At 45.4% G+C, this 17619-nt stretch overlaps 1 protein-coding gene across 2 annotated transcripts in view; it reads right to left on the reverse strand.

Annotated features, from left to right (window-relative positions):
- Positions 1–17619, reverse strand: part of rbbp8l (retinoblastoma binding protein 8-like) — a 123438-nt gene that overhangs the window by 94917 nt on the left and 10902 nt on the right. Inside the window, exons 1-2 of one of the 2 annotated variants that reach the window (XM_041203792.1) lie at positions 4724–4770; positions 4298–4477 (exon numbers count right to left, since the gene is read on the reverse strand). The gene's annotated coding sequence lies outside the window, so the exon portion shown is untranslated. Of the gene's footprint in view, positions 1–4297; positions 4483–4723; positions 4771–17619 lie in introns of those variants that run through there. The other variant, XM_041203791.1, reaches the window with a different exon arrangement.

Raw genomic sequence — 17619 nt, forward strand, 5'->3', positions numbered from 1 at the left:
GGTATTGGTGAGGAAATGCTGCCTGACAGCATGATTGATCGCATTTTCCATCACTTTGCTAATGATTGATGGGGCGATAATTGCTGGATTGGATTTGGCCTGCTTTTTGTGGACAGGACATACCTCAGCAATTTTACACATTGTCAGGTAGATGTCAGTGTTGTAGTTGTACTGGAACAGCTTGGCTAGGGAAGGGGCTAATTTGGTGTACAAATCTTCAGCACTACAGCTGAGGCGTTGTGGGGAACCTAAGACTTTGCTGTACCTAGTGCACTCGGCTGTTTCCTGGCATCACATGGAGTAAATTGAATTAGCTGAAGACTGGACCTGTGATGGTGGAGACCTCAAGAAGAGGCCGAGATGGATCTTCTAATTGGCACTTACGGCTGCAGATATTTGTAGGCCCTTCAGCCTTGTCATTAGTTCTCGTGCTGGGCTCTGCCACTGAGGATGTGGATGTTTGTGGAGCCCTCTCCTCCTGTAAGTTGTTTAATTGTCCATCACCATTCACGAATGGTTGTGGAAAACAGCAGCGCTTTAATCCAATCTGGTTCAAGGGGTCATATGGTCTAGTCCTGTTCTGATTTCTTATGTTAAGTTCTTAAGCAAAAAAAGCACTTGCTCATGAAGAGTTTGATACTGGCTACTTTTGCAAAGCTATCATGTTATACAGTTGCCAAATGCTCCCATATGTCTGGTAGAAGCCAGGATTTTCCGGTCGTCGGGCGGGCTTGATGGGCAGGCCTGGAGTGGTCGGGAAGCCGACCCTTGCCCGTGATTGGGCCCTGACTGTGATTTCACGCTGGCTGGCCAATTAATGGCGAGCACTACCAGGGTGGGGTCGGAGTGGGGGGAGAGCAAGAGCAGAAGTTCACGCATGCGCGTGGGTGCGCGCAGTAAAAGCTCCCTGAGGTACAGAGCTGCCTCAGGGAGCTGAAGATTTTTAAAATAAATAATAAAGATGTTAAAAATAATGAAAACATGTCCCCTCTTGTGACTAGAAGCAGGGGCAAGTTAAATATGAGTGTCAAAAGGTTGTCGGTGGCTGTGCTGCCAACTCCCGCATGTGCCCGCCGACCAAAATATCACGTGACGCTCGCCCAATGTCATCGTGCCATTTTACACTCGCTTGGGTCAGCGCACACCAACCCAACAAGAGAAAAATTCAGTCCGTTGGCGCAGATCACTGATAACTGACTTGAAATGTAAGGATGGGCCTTGGATGGATTCCAAATTTAGATTTGGAATCAAGTTCAAATTTGGAAGGTACAAGTGCGCATATTAGCAGTGATAACTAAACCAGATTGTTAGAGAATTAAACCTAACCAGAAGTAAATCAGCCCCGTTTACACTACTAGACTATTAGTCTCACCCATACCCACTAGTAGATAACCAGTAATTTAAACCATCATCCATCACTAAATACTCAACGAATCAGACTTATACTAATTAAAACATAATGGGCAGGATTTTGGGGTCATCGGGCGGACGGGGTAGGTGGGCCTGGAAGCAGCTGGGAAATGGCCCAATCGCTGCCCGCGATTGGCCCCTGGCTGCAATTTCACACTGGCTGCCTGTTCATTGGGAGATTGTGCAGGGTTACGGGGAGAGGGCAGGAGAATGGCACTAAGTTAGTTTCTCATTCGGAGAGCCGGTGCATACACGATGGGCTGAATGGCCTCCTTGCGCACTGTAAAATTTCTGAGATTGAGATTCTGGGTGGATCTTGCAAGGAGCAGGTGTGTTCCTTGGAATTCAGCTTGAATCACTCCTGCTAAGTCCAATAGGATCTGCATCCTCTTAGAATCAATTTAGCTCCTGTTGTGCTCTAAAATGGGGCTGGTAAATGGGAAGACAAAAAGCACTTAGTCCCAGAAGGATTGCTCATTGGTCACGACTGCAGGGGACATAATGAAATGTCAAACTTTTTGTCTTTTAAGCCTTAGGTTCCCCCATCAGACTGTCACTCAGAGATTTGCTGCTTCCATAGGGTTGGCAGCTTTGTGCACTATTACAGATGCAGGTTCCAGCCCTGATTTTTAAATGTGTTACTGTGTAATTATCTTTTAAATTAAATTAGGCTATTAGTTTTAGCCTGAGTGCAATGATATGATGGTGTGACCTTTACCATTTTAAGGGGTGGACAGGAGATTATGATGAGCACCCTATGTAGTACCTGGTGCAAAATAGTGTGGTAATAGATAATTGTTACTACTGTGGCGCCCTATCCTTCCATGACACACACGTATTCCCATTTATGCAAAACTGAAAACTGCATTATTGATGTGAGATTGAACTTCAAGAATTGGGAGAAAGCTCAAACTGTAACACTGCCACTGAGTAACAAATTAATCAATAACAAAACTACATTTATATAGCACCTTTAATGTAACAGAATTTCCTAAGGTGTATCACAAGGGAAATCAGAACACTGAATAGGCATTTAATGAAGAGTTAAGTGAAGTAACTGAAAATGGGGCCCAAAAAGGCAAAATTCAGGCATTTCTGATTATTTGTATTGTTGCCTTTAAGAACTTTGAGATTCTGACTAGGCAATTATCTGGCGTTTTTGAATTTTAAATCTGAGACTGATAGATTTTTGTTTTCCATAGGTATTAAGGGGTCTGGGCAAATATAGCTTTACATGGAGTTAAGTTGCAGATTAGCTATGATCTCACTGAACGGTAGAACAGGATCAACGGGATTCTCCTTTACCAATGTACCTAGGTGGAAAGTGTTAGAGCAATTTATGTGACCACTCATTGAACATTCTTAGCCTATCTCACATCACTGATCTCTGTGTAGTTTCCAAGGACTGGCTTAAGGACTGACCTAATAATCGTCTTATGGTGATATGACTGTTTCTATCCAGCTGTCATCTGAATTCAGTTCAAGGGAAAACACCGATTCTGCTGGTTTTCTTATTGGAACTTTTTTCCTCATTTAATTATAGATAAAATGCTATCGTTTGGATTACTTTAATTATCAACATAATACAAAATACATCCATGTGGATGCTGTCCTGATTAAATGAACTTAATTTCCAACTTAATTTGTAATTCTGGCCTCTTGAGCATCCGTCATTTTCTTTGCCCCATTATTGGCAGCCTGCCTCCATCTTAAACTGCAGAATTCCCCATCCAAATCTTTTCACCTTGCCACTTCTTTCCTCCTTTAAGTCAATCCTTGAAACCTACCTAGAAAGGAAACCCTGACGTAAATTTAATTTGAATCAAAATGGCCTCAACCTGGAATATTCTCTGCACAGTGATCTATTTATTTTTCTTAATAGACTGCAAATGTTATCAAACTAAAAACACCTACATAAAATAATTGTCCTTTTACTCTGTGGCACTGCAAAGTCTGCTTGCTTAACTGAAACAGTTTGTTTTTCTCAAACAGTAATCAGAACAGTGAGGGCAAAGGACCTGGATAATTATTCTAGCTCTCCTTTGAAACAAACAAATGCTTGGGTAATTGTATAACTCAAGGTCAACAAGTAGGAATACTAAAGAAAAGTCCCCACCCACATTCATCAGACATCACACAGAGAGTCAGTGAATCAGGAAGCAGTTACCAGGGGTGAACAAGGCTATTGACAGCCAACTTTAACATCCCTGGACACGTTGGAATGATTATACTGCTGCCTGTGTTCTTCTGTGACTTTCAGATTCTTCCCGGTGCTTATTGCTGAGCTTGAATTTTATAAATCTTCCTCCTCTCGTGTCAGCAGAGTAATGCACCAAAAAAAATGTGGCATTGAAATACAATGTTCGTTGGCAATTCTTCCAGATGAAATCTTGTGCAGTATGCAACTATCGCTGTAGCCACCACTTGAAAGAAACTGAGATTTTTTTCACTTGACTGCAAGATGAAACATGCCTGTGTCGCCTTTAGTCTCCAATACACTATGAATTTAATAGTTGCAGAAGCATTGGGAAGTCTTTAGAAAATATATGAGGTCCCCATGTTACAAGCACATTTAACTCCTAAATGTTACACTCATCAAAATTGGCTCAAACTATCAAAAGTGTAAATTAATGCCTATATTAGACCACTTAAACATCTTATCAAAATCATAAGTGCACTTTACTTCTATGCATGTGTTACAATTACAAATGGAACTTAAAATGATGATAAGGATCTCACGAATACTGGAAAGGTATTATTAGCACAGTCATGGAGAGGCGAGCAGTTAGCCAGCACTATACAGATAACCCAAACGATTTTATACTAAAAACAGTTCAAAGAAAATTAGAACAGACATGAACAGTTGACAATATAAAAATATCACAACCTTACTCCACAGCCTTTGTTGAAAAGGATTTCATGTAGTTTTGTTCAGCTTTACTTTCCACTTGGATCGAGCATCACCCAGACGCAGCTAGGCAGGATACATGTAGGTAACAGGATGGTACAGAACACCCTTAGCTCATACTTGCAAATCTAGTTTGTGCTTCATTTCCAGTTCTGGCAGCTGCACTGAAGAAAAAAAAGTACAGTAAACCCATCAAACAGGTTTTGCTATAATATTATAACAGGTAAAACTAGTCTCCACCATATCATTCAGCTATCAAATTAAATATTTGCTTTGTGTTTGCTGTATGACTGAACCTTTCTCTAAAGCACTGTTTTGACAGAAAACAGAATACTCATTATCTTTGCAGTAAAATAAAGCCTTTTCCTGCTTTTTATTTATTTCACAAGCAACCTATTGATTCACATTCTTAAATGGTCTGTTCCTGCTGGTCAGTTCAACTGCATGCACCCACTTATTCTATAAACTTTTACAGATATATTCAAAGATTTTGATGTCACATTAATTTAGCTGCAAACACATTTTTTGAGATTCTTTTACTGCGCTTAAGTTTATTTGAGTGTGCCTTTGCAAAACATTTATATAAACTCACGGCTTGGCTGATAATTGCATTTTTTGAGCTACTAGAAGTTTAACATGTTTAGGCATGATTGGAAATGGATCCAAAAGGAGAGGAATTTTTAAAATGCAATAGAGTGAAGAATGTCATTCATTACACATGATAATTACTGCAATTAAATTAATATAGAATTGCTGGAAAAGCTTTAATTCAATCAAATGACTTTTATGTCATAAATCAAGCATTTAAACAGTTTAAGAATGCTGGAGATTGCATTCATGCTGACTATCAGTTATTGTAGACAACACAACCTGAATGAATTATTCTTATCCTTAACTACTGATTTTTTTTTTGAAAACTAACTACTGATATGATGCAGTAGAGCATGGGAGAAATGTGGCAGAACATAAAGTTAGTCACTACATAGGACCTGAATGCATTTGCATCACATTTCAATATGAATTTTTTGTAACTGAATTAAAGTAAATTAACAATGGTGCTATATAATGCATTTGTGGAGGTATTATTCCTTTTAAAAAATCATTATTAAATAAGAAATTAGCAATGAGATTGAATTAAACAAAGTATAAAATCAACAGTGAAATATAGTGCATTGACTAAAAATGTTTTGCATTCTATCCTTGGTTTGTGTTGAGTCATCCCCTCTCAGATAGATGATTGCAGCTGGTACTATAATTGGCCTGAGCACCCCTGATTTGGTGGGGTGCTGGGGGTTGGGGAAGGGTGTTAGTAGTGGTGGGTGAGGTGAGGGGTGGAGGGAATTCACCCAGGATTTCTGCAGCCTCTCGTTCCAGAGATGGCCTTGTGTGTGGACAATTCATTCATTGAGACTCAGCTATGTTTTCTCCACAGATTATAAATATGTAAAATAGCAGTTGAAAGTAACGGATATTTAAACTCTTTTTTAAAGAGCAGTTGAATAAATATCCATGCCTGTCTTGCATGTAATGTGGAATGTAGTATGTTGGGGCTGTCAGACATGCTGTTGGCCCTGGCCTTGTATTAAACCTCTTTCCAATTGTTTCTATTAATGACAAACCTGAGTTAATGCAAACGAATGAAGTTTTCCTTTACAGTATTAAGTGCCAACCGTAGGTAAGTGGCAGCACTCATATCTCTGGGGTGGAACTTTCCCAAATTTGCACTAAGTGTGGTCCGAGTGCGCAAAATGGCATCCTACCCGCCGACGGCGATCGCAGGTTTTCACGCCGTATTGTCCCAAACCCGTCACATTATTTATGCATTCCTGGAAAACACGCCGTTTCCATGGTGGACGGGCTCTCATTCACCCCCCTGCCATCACCCCGCCATTGCATCACGCCGGCCGCCATGTTCAAAAGGCAGCCGCCAGCACACCGCTCATCGCTACCAGCTCAGCATTGTTGCTGACATGGCTGAGACATGGCCAGCAAAGTGAAAAGGACTGCAGCCCCCCCAGTTTAATGACGGGTCCCTCAAGCGACTGCTGGATGCTGTGGAGACCCGCCGGGATGACCTGTACCTCCGCTCTGGCCACAGGGTGGGAAGCAACATGACAAATCCGGTTTGGGATGTGGTGGCAGCTGTGGTCAATGCTAATGCCCTCCAGAGGAGGACAGCCACCCAAGTGCTGCAAGAGAATGAATGATCTCTTCCGTTCCGCCAGGGCAAATCACTCCTTTCATCACTCTCAACTCACACATTCACAAACCCAGCACACATCAAGAGGGCCCTCACACACTGCCAGTTCAAGGGACAACAACATTCACTCTCTCACACACACCTTCATTGTCCTCATCCCATCCATGGGATCACTCATCACCCACACAGGCCAGGCACATTTATCATCTGGCTCGGCAGGCATCCTGCTTACACTTTCTCCATTTCTATTCATCCAGGACAAGCTGGCACACAACAAGAGGGAGAGGTCACAGACCGGTGGGGGAATGCCCGAAATCAAGGTCCTCATGGACGTTGAAAACAGAGCCATCCAGCTGGCTGGCAAAGATCTGGACCATTCCTCTGCTGACAGTGAGGTTGGCGCTGCTCTACCAAGTGAGGATCCAACAGTGCAACATCCATCAGGCAACCATACCATGAGTGATGTTCCCTCTTTCACAGGCCACTGTCACGCACTAATTATCTCTTCTTGCTTTTGCTGACACATTTGCTAAATGACTGACAGAGTCCATGACCCAGGGCCTCCAATCAAACCGTGGAGAAATCTCCAATGGGGAATCTATAGGCACGCCCCTTGAAGTCCCATCACAGCACTCACCCACACCTCAGTGGGATAGACACGGGATGACAATCTGGTGAGCACATCACACTGTCTGATCCACGGCAGGTGGTGGCAGGGACTTTCCAGGTCCCTGGCATTTAGCGGGCTGCTGGAGGCCAGAAATTTGCTGAGTCTGAGTCAGATGAGGAGCCTTTGGACTCGGTCATGTCCCAGTTGCTGGAGCTGCAAAGGTAAGCTCGGGAACACCAGGAAGGGATGTCTGCTGCACTCCTCAGATTGCAAGGCACGATGGAGGAGTCCGTCTGTCTTCAGGTTGAGATGATAGCGTTGGCATGCCGATGCACAAAGGTCAACACTGGTAGAATGGCGGCCGCCATGGAGATCTTGGTCCAGGTCCTGCATTGCTGCGTGGGCTTAACCCCACCGCTGACGCCATAGTTCTGTGCAATCATGTGTACGTGAGAAGGGTGTGGGGCAGCTCAGTCTCATTCCAGCTACCCCTTCCCCTCAAGGAGTCAGCCAGGGGTCCCCGGACATCCATAGGGAGGGGGTTCAGCAGGTGCACACTCTGCGCTCATCCACCCAGGTGACTCCAGGAGTGACCGGCCCATCCAAATCCTTTCTTCCTGTGATCTCAGCTGCTCCAGCTTCACAAGCCGAGGAGTATGCCACTGCCACACTGCAAGACCCCGAAAGTAGGCCGGGGCCTTCCAAGTCTCGGCCTTCCAGAGGACGCCTGAAAAAATCATCAGAGACAGGGTGTCACAGTCAGCAGGCTGTCTCCACCTCCACTGTGGATGTCCGGGGAGCACCAAGATGTAATGGTAGGGTTAAAAATGTTAAGGAGAGTTAGTTGCACAGCCTGTGCACGGGTGTTAATCACTTGCACATACTGCTCACTATTTGTCAATAAACTCTCAAGAATGTCTCCCTGCCTATGGTTCCTTATTCTGATGAGCAGTGTTCTTGTCACTCAGACCTTTCTGCACAAGATAAAGGCAGGTGTCTCAGTCTAGGTCTCCTCCCTGTGCTCAGTGCAGCCTCTGGACCAAAGTGATGGTCCGGCCTCACACTCCCTGGAAACATTACTGATGCCTGCACCTCGATAGTGCTTGTCATTGCTGCCAGAGTGTAGTGGGCAGATGTCACAGAGTTCTCTCATTCTCACGATGTGCTCTCAGCACCTTTAAGGAGGGGCTGGACCCCATCTCTTCAGCGTCTGTGACGACTGATGCTGTGCTCTAGCTCCTCTGGGCTCAGGTACTGAAGGTGGACAAAGAATCAGATGCTTCGAAAGTTTCTTGGCTGCGTCTCTATGGTATGATCCTGATCACGGAGCACAAGCAAGGTGCCCTTGGCTAGACAGGAGTCAGACATTCTCAGAGGCTATGTGAAGGTTTATGGAGTGTCCTCACTGCATGTCATCATCACCCTCCTGCAATCGAGCGACTATTAGGGATCCCACTGCATCTCCATGACAGGAGCATTATCACAGAGGGTATTCATGCTGGCATAAGCCAGACTGGAGTCAAACATTCACAAATGTGCTGTGAGGATCTACGGAGTCACCTCACTGCATGTTGTCATCATTCTCCACACATACAGCAGCGAAAGGGCCTCCCGATCACGCCTGCCTCCTCTAGCCAGTGCGAGGGTCTCATCCCCGTCATCATCGCCTCTAAGGACCTCATCACCCTCATCCTCATTGGTGCCCTGCTCATCGGAGGAGGCATGCAGCTCCTCCATCTTCTCCTCAGCCAGCTCGTCTCCCCGTTGCAGCACCAGGTTGTAAAGGGCACAGCAGATGACGATAATGCGTGACACCCTTTGTGGACTGTATTGCAGGGCTCCACCAGACCGGTCCAGGCACCAGGACCTCATCTTCAGCATCCCGATGGTCTGCTCCACCAAGTTGCAAGTTGCAGCATGAGCCTCATTATAGCGTCACTCTTCTGTAGTCTGAGGCCGCCTCATGGTTGACATCAGCCATGGCCTCTGCGGGTAGTCCTTGTCCCCGAGGAGCCAACCCTGCAGCCTCTGTGGACTCTGGAAGACTCCAGAGATCTGTGACCGACTGAGGGCGTAGACGCCGTGCACACTCCCTGGAAACTGTGCATATGACTGCAGGATGTGTTTCTGGTGGTCGCACACCAGCTGCACATTCAGTGAATGGAAGCCCTTGTGGTTGATGTAGTCCACCACGTGCAGCGACAGAGACCTGAGCACCACACGGGTGCAGTTGATCGCACCCTGCACCTGTGGGAATCCCAAGATCCGGATGAATCCAATGGCTCTTGCACCTTGGCTGCCCTGGTCCCGGGCGAAATGCACAAAATTGTGTGCCCTTGAGAAGATGGCATCCGTAACCTCATGGATATATTTGTGGGTGGAGACTTGCAATATCCCACAGGGGTCACCTATCGAGCCCTGAAAGGAGCCACTGGCATTGAAATTGAGCGCTGTGGTCACTTTCACAGCCATTGGCACTGGATGCCCTCCATGTCCCCTTGGCACCAAGCCCTGCAGTAAGTGGCAGATGTGAGCCACCAGGTCCCTAGACATGCGCAGCTGTCAGTGACACTGGTTCTCAGTCATCTACAGGAATGACAGGCGGCGTCAGGAGACCCTGCGTGTGGCTTGGCGCCGACCAGCCACGGCTCACTGTCACTCCTGGGCAGCATGTTTGGGAGACCCAGCAGCCACTTCTTCCTGAGCTTGCTGCTACTGCCTTTGCATGGCCAGGCACCTCAGTCGCTCTCTCTCCTCCATCTTCTTTGCTCTTTGTAGGCCATCAGACATACAGCTAGGTCACCAGGATACATGATCCTGATGTGGTCCTCTTCAGCATGAAAGAGAGAAAGACATGGTCAGCATGGATATACTTAGCACCTTCCCTGGCCCTGTGTGACAGCCCCTTAACACTTCCCGGTGAGTGCTGGTCACCCCTCGGATGGTCAGAGATGAGTGCGCTGAATGGCTGACCTGTCAGCCTGCGATATGGGGAAGACGCTCCTAACCGGGTTGCTGAGATTGCAAAAGGCTGTGAGCGCCTCCAGCAGTGACTGCTACATGGCCAGTGTTGGCGAGGAGATTGTACAACCTGTGCAGTCTAACTGCTCTGTGGTCCAATAAAGTGATTGCGGACCCGCAGTCTGTGTCGGGGTGGTGGGGGGGGTGGGGGGGGTGCTAAGGTCTGGAGCGTTTGGTGGCACTTTGGTGCCTCCGCATTGCTTGTGTGGGCGAGCAGGCTCGGAGCCCCACCCCAAATATATCACTGAGGCTGCGCCTTAACTGTCTCAGTTGCAGAGGGATGGTCAGTTTATCCAGGTGTCCCTACTGCGTGGCCATTCCCCTCGCCTACCCTGCCCTCTACCTTGAGTTCTTGCGTGCGGGATCCAATGCTGGGGCAGCAGTTGCCCCAACCCCCTGCCAACAACAACAGTCGCCTCTGAGGATGGGCAGCACCATCCCCCGCCACCCCCCCCCCACCACCCCAAAAACAGTCGCCTCCAAGGCAGGGTGGCACTTAACCCTGGCCCCCCCCAGCGCCCCTGAAGCCGGCAAAGCAACAGGCGACCATGCTGAGCTGTGGAAAACGATGCTGTTCGCTCACCTCAGTTCCTCCAAAGTGAAGGCAGCCAAACGCACTGTGTGCTATTGTGAAACATGTCAACATGCTTTCCCGCCAGCATGGACGGACGATCTGGCGGGGTCCAAGAGCCTGGTGGGATGGCCTTTTAATGATATACTGATGTATCTCAATGAGCTCCCCAACAACCATTGGCTGGAAACGCGGCCCGCCATTGGCAGACTGAGCGGACGATCATGACCTGCCTTCCCGCCGATTGTGCCATATTGTCCACACACGCCACCGATCACACCCGCTGCTCCCTGGATCACAAGGGTTACGGGTTCAAATCCCATTTCAGTGCAAAACTGGGCGAGTGCTACACTTGTGATACATCCATCTTTCAGGTGAAATGTTAAATGAGGAGCTATCTGCTTTCACAAATGGATGTAGGATCCAATAAACACTATTTGAACAAGAGAGTGGGAATTCTACAAGGTAACCTGGGAAATATTATCAGGTTATCAGGTCATTTATCTCATTGCTACTTGTGGCACTTTGCTTGTACAAATTGTTATGTTCATTGTCTGACAGTATTTTACAATACAACCAAGTGACAAATTGAAGACTATTTGCAGAGAGTATAAGACTGTCAACAACATCCTGTAGTCACCTTTGACCAGAAACTTTACTGAATCAGCCACATAAATACTATGGGTACAAGAGCAGGTCAGAGGCTGGGTATTCCATGGCACATGACTCACCTGACTCCTCAAAGTCTTTCCACCATGTACAAGTGGGAGTGTGGTGGAATACTCTGTACTCCAGGAGTGCAACTCCAACACTCAAGAAACTTTGCACCATCCAGGACAAAACAGTTTGCTTGTGCAGCGCCCCATCCAGCACATTAAACATTCACTCCCTCCACCTTTGATACATAATGGCAACAGTGCGTACAATCTACAAAATGCAATGCCATGACTCACCAAGGCTTCTTTGACAACACCTTCCAAACCCCTAATCTCTCCACTGGTTGGAGTCATGCCTGGTACAAAGGAAAATGCTTGTGGTTGTTGGAGGTCAATCATTTCAGTTCCAGGACATCACTACAGGAGTTCCTCAGGGTGGTGTCTTAGGCCCAACCATCTTCAGCTGCTTCATTAATGACCTTCCCTCCATCATAAGGTCAGAAGTGGGGATGTTTGCTGATGATTGCACAATGTTCAGCACCATTAGTGACTCCTCAGAGACTGAAACAGTCCATATCCAAATGCAGCAAGACCTGGACAGCATTCAGGCTTTGGCTGATAAGTGGAAAGTAACATTCATGCCACACAAGTGCTAGGCAATGACCATCTCCAACAAGAGGGAATCTAACCATCTCCCCTTGACATTCATGGCATTATCATCACTGAATCCTCCACTATCAACATCCTGAGGGGTTGCCATTGATCAGAAACTGAACTGGACCAGCCATATAAATACTGTGGCTACAAGAGCTGGTTAAAAGCTAGGAGACCTGTGGCGAGTAACTCACCTCCTGATTCCCTAAAGCCTGTCCACCATCGACAAGGCACTAATCAGGAGTGTGATGGAATACTCTCCAGTTGTCTGAATGAATGCAGCTCAAACAACACTCAAGAAGCTTGACATGATCCAGGATAAAACAGCCTGCTCGATTGGCACCCCATCCACCACCTCCAACAGAAGTGGTAACTAGTGTGTACCATCTGCAAGATGCACTGCAGCAACTCATCAAGTCTCCTTCAACAGCACCTTCCAAACCCATGACCTCTACCACCTAGAAGGACAGGGCATCAGATGCATGGGAACACCACCACCACCTGAAAATTCCCCTTCAAGCCACACACCATCCTGACTTGGAGCTATATTACCATTCCTTCACTGTCACTGGGTCAAAATCCTGGAACACCTCCTGGGGTTTTGACCCAGCACTGTGGGTATACTTACACCACATGAAATGCAGTGGTTCAAGAAGGCAGCTCACCACCAACTTCTCAAGGGAAATTAGGGATGGGCAATAAATGCTGGCCTTGTCAGTGATACCCATATCCCATGAAAGAATAAAACATACAACCTAGAAGGGCAAGAGCAGCACCACCACTTGCAAATTCTCTTCCAAGTTATAGATCATCCTGAGTTGGAAACATTTGGAAATACTTATAAATGCCTTCACTGTCACTGGGTCAAAGTCCTGGAACTCCCAAATTAACATCACTATGGAAGTATCTTTGCCACACAGACTGCAGCATTTCAAGAAGATGGCTCACCACAACCTCACCAGCGACACTCACATTACATATATAAAAGGCAGGTCGGCACATCTTTTAGAAAAATGATTATGTGGAACTCATATTTCTATTAGCATTGCACTCTAGTATATATTTTTTACAATTGTATACAATTTCAGATTCATGTTTTGTGACTGACACCATTGTTTTTGGTCCTAACCCCAACGTTTATACCCTTGCCCCAAGTCTAACCTCCCTCCATGACCTGTGTCCCAGGCTGAACCAAACTTTTCACAACCTTGGTATCGTATGCAACTGTGAGCCAAGTTTCCAGCCCCATATCCTTTCCATCGCATGGACAGCATCTCTATAACATTGCTTGGCTCTGGCACTCCCTCAGTCCATATTCCACTGAAAGTCTCATCCTTGACTTTGTCACCTTCTGACTTCAGTGTTCTTGAGTGGCCTGCAGTTTTCGACCCACTGTAACCATAGCTCCTCCAAAGCTCTGCTGTGCATATCCTAAACTACACCACGTCAGCAATCAATGCTTGTCCGCAACACCTCTATTTTAAAATTTTTGTCCTTCTGTTTAAATCCCCCCATGGTCCCTGCTGCTTTCCACCACTGGAACCTCCTCTACTGTTACAGTTATCCACCCCCAGCCCCTTAAACCTTCTCTTCTTTTCACTGTGGCCTCTTATGTTTCCTGTCACTTCACCGCATCTACTGGCATCGTGACAAGAGGCTGTATAATACCTCAGTTCATGTTGTGCCATTGATGGGGCAGATATGTAGTAGTTTTCTTGTGCCAAGTTCAGGATGTGGTCAAGTGAATGGTAGAGTGGAGATTGCCTTCCAATGAGACTCTTCACAGTGTTACACTGTGTTCTGTGAAAAGTGTGCAATGTTCAGATATAAATAAACTGTGACCCTGAGAATGACCAAAGATACAGAAAGATTCCAAAGTATTGGAAGATTTAAAATTTGTGAAGGCTGCTCTAAACACTCTTAAATTATCAGCATGAAACATGCACCATGCAAAATGTCAGCCTGCGATCTTTCCACAATCCTACAAATGCAGGCTGTTTACCATGATTACTTGATATTCTGGATAACTAACCGGTCTAGGTGTGGTTGTATTTTGATTAAGCTTTCTCACTAAATGTTATGATGATCAAAATTAAAGGCTTAAAGAAAATCAGATTAGATTTCAGTTAAAGATTATTATAATGAAATGCTGGACTTTGAAGGAAATGATTTGCATTCAAACAGCACCCGTTCACAGCCATAGGATGCCCGAAGTGCTTTGCATCCAAAGAAGTACCTTTGAGCTGTAATTACTGTTGTAATGTATGAAGAACAATTTTACCTGCGAGAATGGTTTTAATATGAAACCGTAACTCCGCACAACTAATTGATACCAACTTTTAGGAGAAAACTAGTGTGGGAGATGCACAGTTAAAATCCAAAACTGTAATAGTTACAGATACAATGGTGTGTTCAGCTTAGGGTTTTTGCAGTTTAAGTTAGACCAGTAACTTGGGATCAAAATCATCTTGATTTTGGTGCAAATCCAGCACTATAATGCAAGCTTAAAACAACAGGGTGTATCAGTTCCTTTGCAATCAGTAATCCTGCTTTGCTGCTCACTCCCTTAAGCAAGGGTCTGAACACATGCAGTTGTGCCAGCTCAAGCGTTACTCTTTCTTTTGGGAATGTTCCAAGGCGTGGGTGACAGAACGAGAAAACGACAAAAAAATTGAACGAGTTGACAAATTAAAAACATGTTTTCAATTATTCAACAATTTACAGAAAAACACACAAGGGGCATGATTTTTGCCTCATTGGGCGGGCATAGCGGGCAGGCCTGAGAGTGGTCACGAAGCTGACCGCCACCCGCGATTGGGCCCTGACATTGATTTTAGCGTGACAGGCTGAGCACTGGCGGGGTGGGGGCGGGAGGAGGGCGAGCGCAGAAGTTAGCGCACGCAAGCGGGTGCTCGCACTGAAAGTAGTGTGTCATAAATGATCAGCTGTCTTTTTTACTTGACAGGCAGCTTGACGTTGACTCTTGATCATGCGCAACTTAGAATTATTAGAAAGCAAAGCATGATTTTGTTTAAGAAAAATTTAAAAAAATAAAGTTCAGGATTAAGGTTTTAAGTGACAGCCCAAAAGAAACATGAGAGAGCAGGTTTGTTGCCGACATACAGCAGGTTGTAGGTGGAAAAGGTAAATGTAGTGTGATTATAGCCAAGCTCTGCATATTCAATGCACTATCTTCAAGCTGAAAATTTTAAAAATCAAAAGTAAAGAACCTACAAATGTTAAAAACATATCCCCTCCTGTGACTGTCATATGAGCAGGGACATGTTATAAATGATATTTTATTTTTCATTCCTGTTGGAAACCATCCTGCCCGTGGATGAGGTTTCTTTAAAAATCCAAAGGCCGCCTGGCCGATTTGCCTGCCCACCAGCCATAAGGTTGGACGGGCAGTGAAAAATTGCATTCAATCAATACTTTAATGGCCTTAATAGGCCTGTTAATTGTCAGCGAGCAAACTGCCGATTCCCGCGTGTGTCCGCCGACTGAAATATCGCGCGTCATTTTACGTTCCAGCGTGTCGGGCCCAAGCCTGCCCGCTCAGTGAAAAACCCTGCCCAAGGAATTGGGGATGCAGTCTCATCTCTGAACTCTTTTATTTGTATGGAACAACGGCAGCAATCGGAACATGGACACACACCAGCAACATTACTGTGATAGCCAAGAAAATGTCTGAGAATTAATATTGTTTGCACACGTTGCCACGTAGACGCTAATTTGCCATTTGTCTTTGACATGTCTCAAATTTAAAGGCAAGGAATAAACTTCTCCAGTAGATAATTCGGTTATATCTAAACAGATAGATCGTTTTGGAGCACAGATTAAAAATGATTGAATATTTTTGAAAAATGTTCAGAGCTATTTGTGAGGCATTTAGCTTTCAAATGACTCTGACACCACAATTTGAGGCAGTCAGGAAAACTTAATTACTGGGGACACAGCAGTTTTAACTTCTGGACTCCAAACTGGAAAGAAGTATTTTTCAACAAATGTGCTCATTGTAAACTGCTCTAAACAAAACAGCAGTATAATAGAAAACTACCTAATTGTCAGATATCCATCTATAACTGGCTGCGAGTCTGGAGAAAAATAAACCAAAGTGAGTAAACCACAGGTAAAAGAATTAACTCAAATGTATTAGGACCTGGAGCGATGGTTTGTTGTAGGATGGTCTCAAAACAATTTGGTGATGTAGATTGGTACATATTCCTTGTCTTGATGGCCTTCTGTCTCATGAGACAATGGTTTGTGCCATGGTGGTCAACTCTGTGTTAAACATTGCCTGGTGTGGCTCAGGACCCCCACTCTGGCTTGGCAATCCCTGTCCCATTTGCTGCAGAGGAAGACAGTGGGCTGAGAAGGTGCATGATTCACTGGCCTCTATTTTCTTGGGGTCCTTTTGTCAACTGAGCTTTTCATTTCTCTATCTCCCTTAAAGCCCTTACAAACAGTCAGCCTCTAGAGGTCATGGCAATTGGTGATTGCCTCCCAATTGTCTTCATATCTTGCTTGCAGGAGTCCTTGTAGCAGAAGAATGAAGGCCCAGCAGGTTATGACCCAGTGGCCAATGCGCCGTACAGGAGGCCTTTGGGTACTTGGCTGCCATCCAGCCGATGAACATGGCCGGGCCAGCACAGGCCTTGTTATGTTAGTAACATTTAGTGTAGCCTGATGGTATTAGCTCACTCCGGAACTTCTGAGGTGGTGACCTTGTTCTGCCATGAGATACCGAGGATACGTCTGAGACAGCGAAGGTGGAAATTGCAGCCTTTTCTCCTGCCTAGCATATGTTGTACACGTTACGGTTGGAAAGAAGAACAAACACCCAATGGAAGCAGGCACAGTTTCAGAGGCCCTGGTCAGGCCAATCAGTCCAATCATAATGTGAGATAGAAAATCGAATGTTGCTTCATTGGAAATCCTTCCTGGTATTACAGGATTGGCATGCGGTCATGTCACAATGTCACTATGACTACTGCTCCTAGGGCGCTGGGTAGCCTGCACACTGCTGAGTTGAGTTTGCATGACAATGTGCAGGCAGCTCATTGAAAAATTTGTAGGAGCGTTTGGTGCATGATGCTGTTTGACCAATATGCTGGGGCAGAGAACAGGGTGGGCGAGGGGGAGTGATGTGGGAATCAGGTGCTGCATTAACAGGTCGCAGTAGCTCATGAAGGGCATTTTCCACCAAGCACAAATCATAGGGACACAATGACCATCCAGCTTCAAGTATTGGGCTGACCATCACAGTTCTTCCAGCGTAGGGGGCCCAATATGATCAGTACATGGACATTCATATCTTTGGTACTTTTCAGTAATGCACCATTATGAGGCAATCACTGATTTATAATTTATTATTATGACAAACGCAGGACAGAATTGCGAACTTAATTATGAAACTTGAGGATTTGATCTATCTGAAACAGTGAAAATCAAATAAAACATTTTGCATAAGAATAGCTTCAGAAATATTCAAGGAAGAAAGCTATTATAAAAATTGTAGCTCTGATATTATGGAGCAGATACCGTTACTGTAGTTAAGGCAACAAATGTTGTGTTACCTCACCGAGG

The sequence above is a fragment of the Carcharodon carcharias genome, chromosome 14 (assembly GCF_017639515.1).
Source record: "Carcharodon carcharias isolate sCarCar2 chromosome 14, sCarCar2.pri, whole genome shotgun sequence".
Taxonomy (NCBI): Eukaryota; Metazoa; Chordata; class Chondrichthyes; order Lamniformes; family Lamnidae; genus Carcharodon; species Carcharodon carcharias.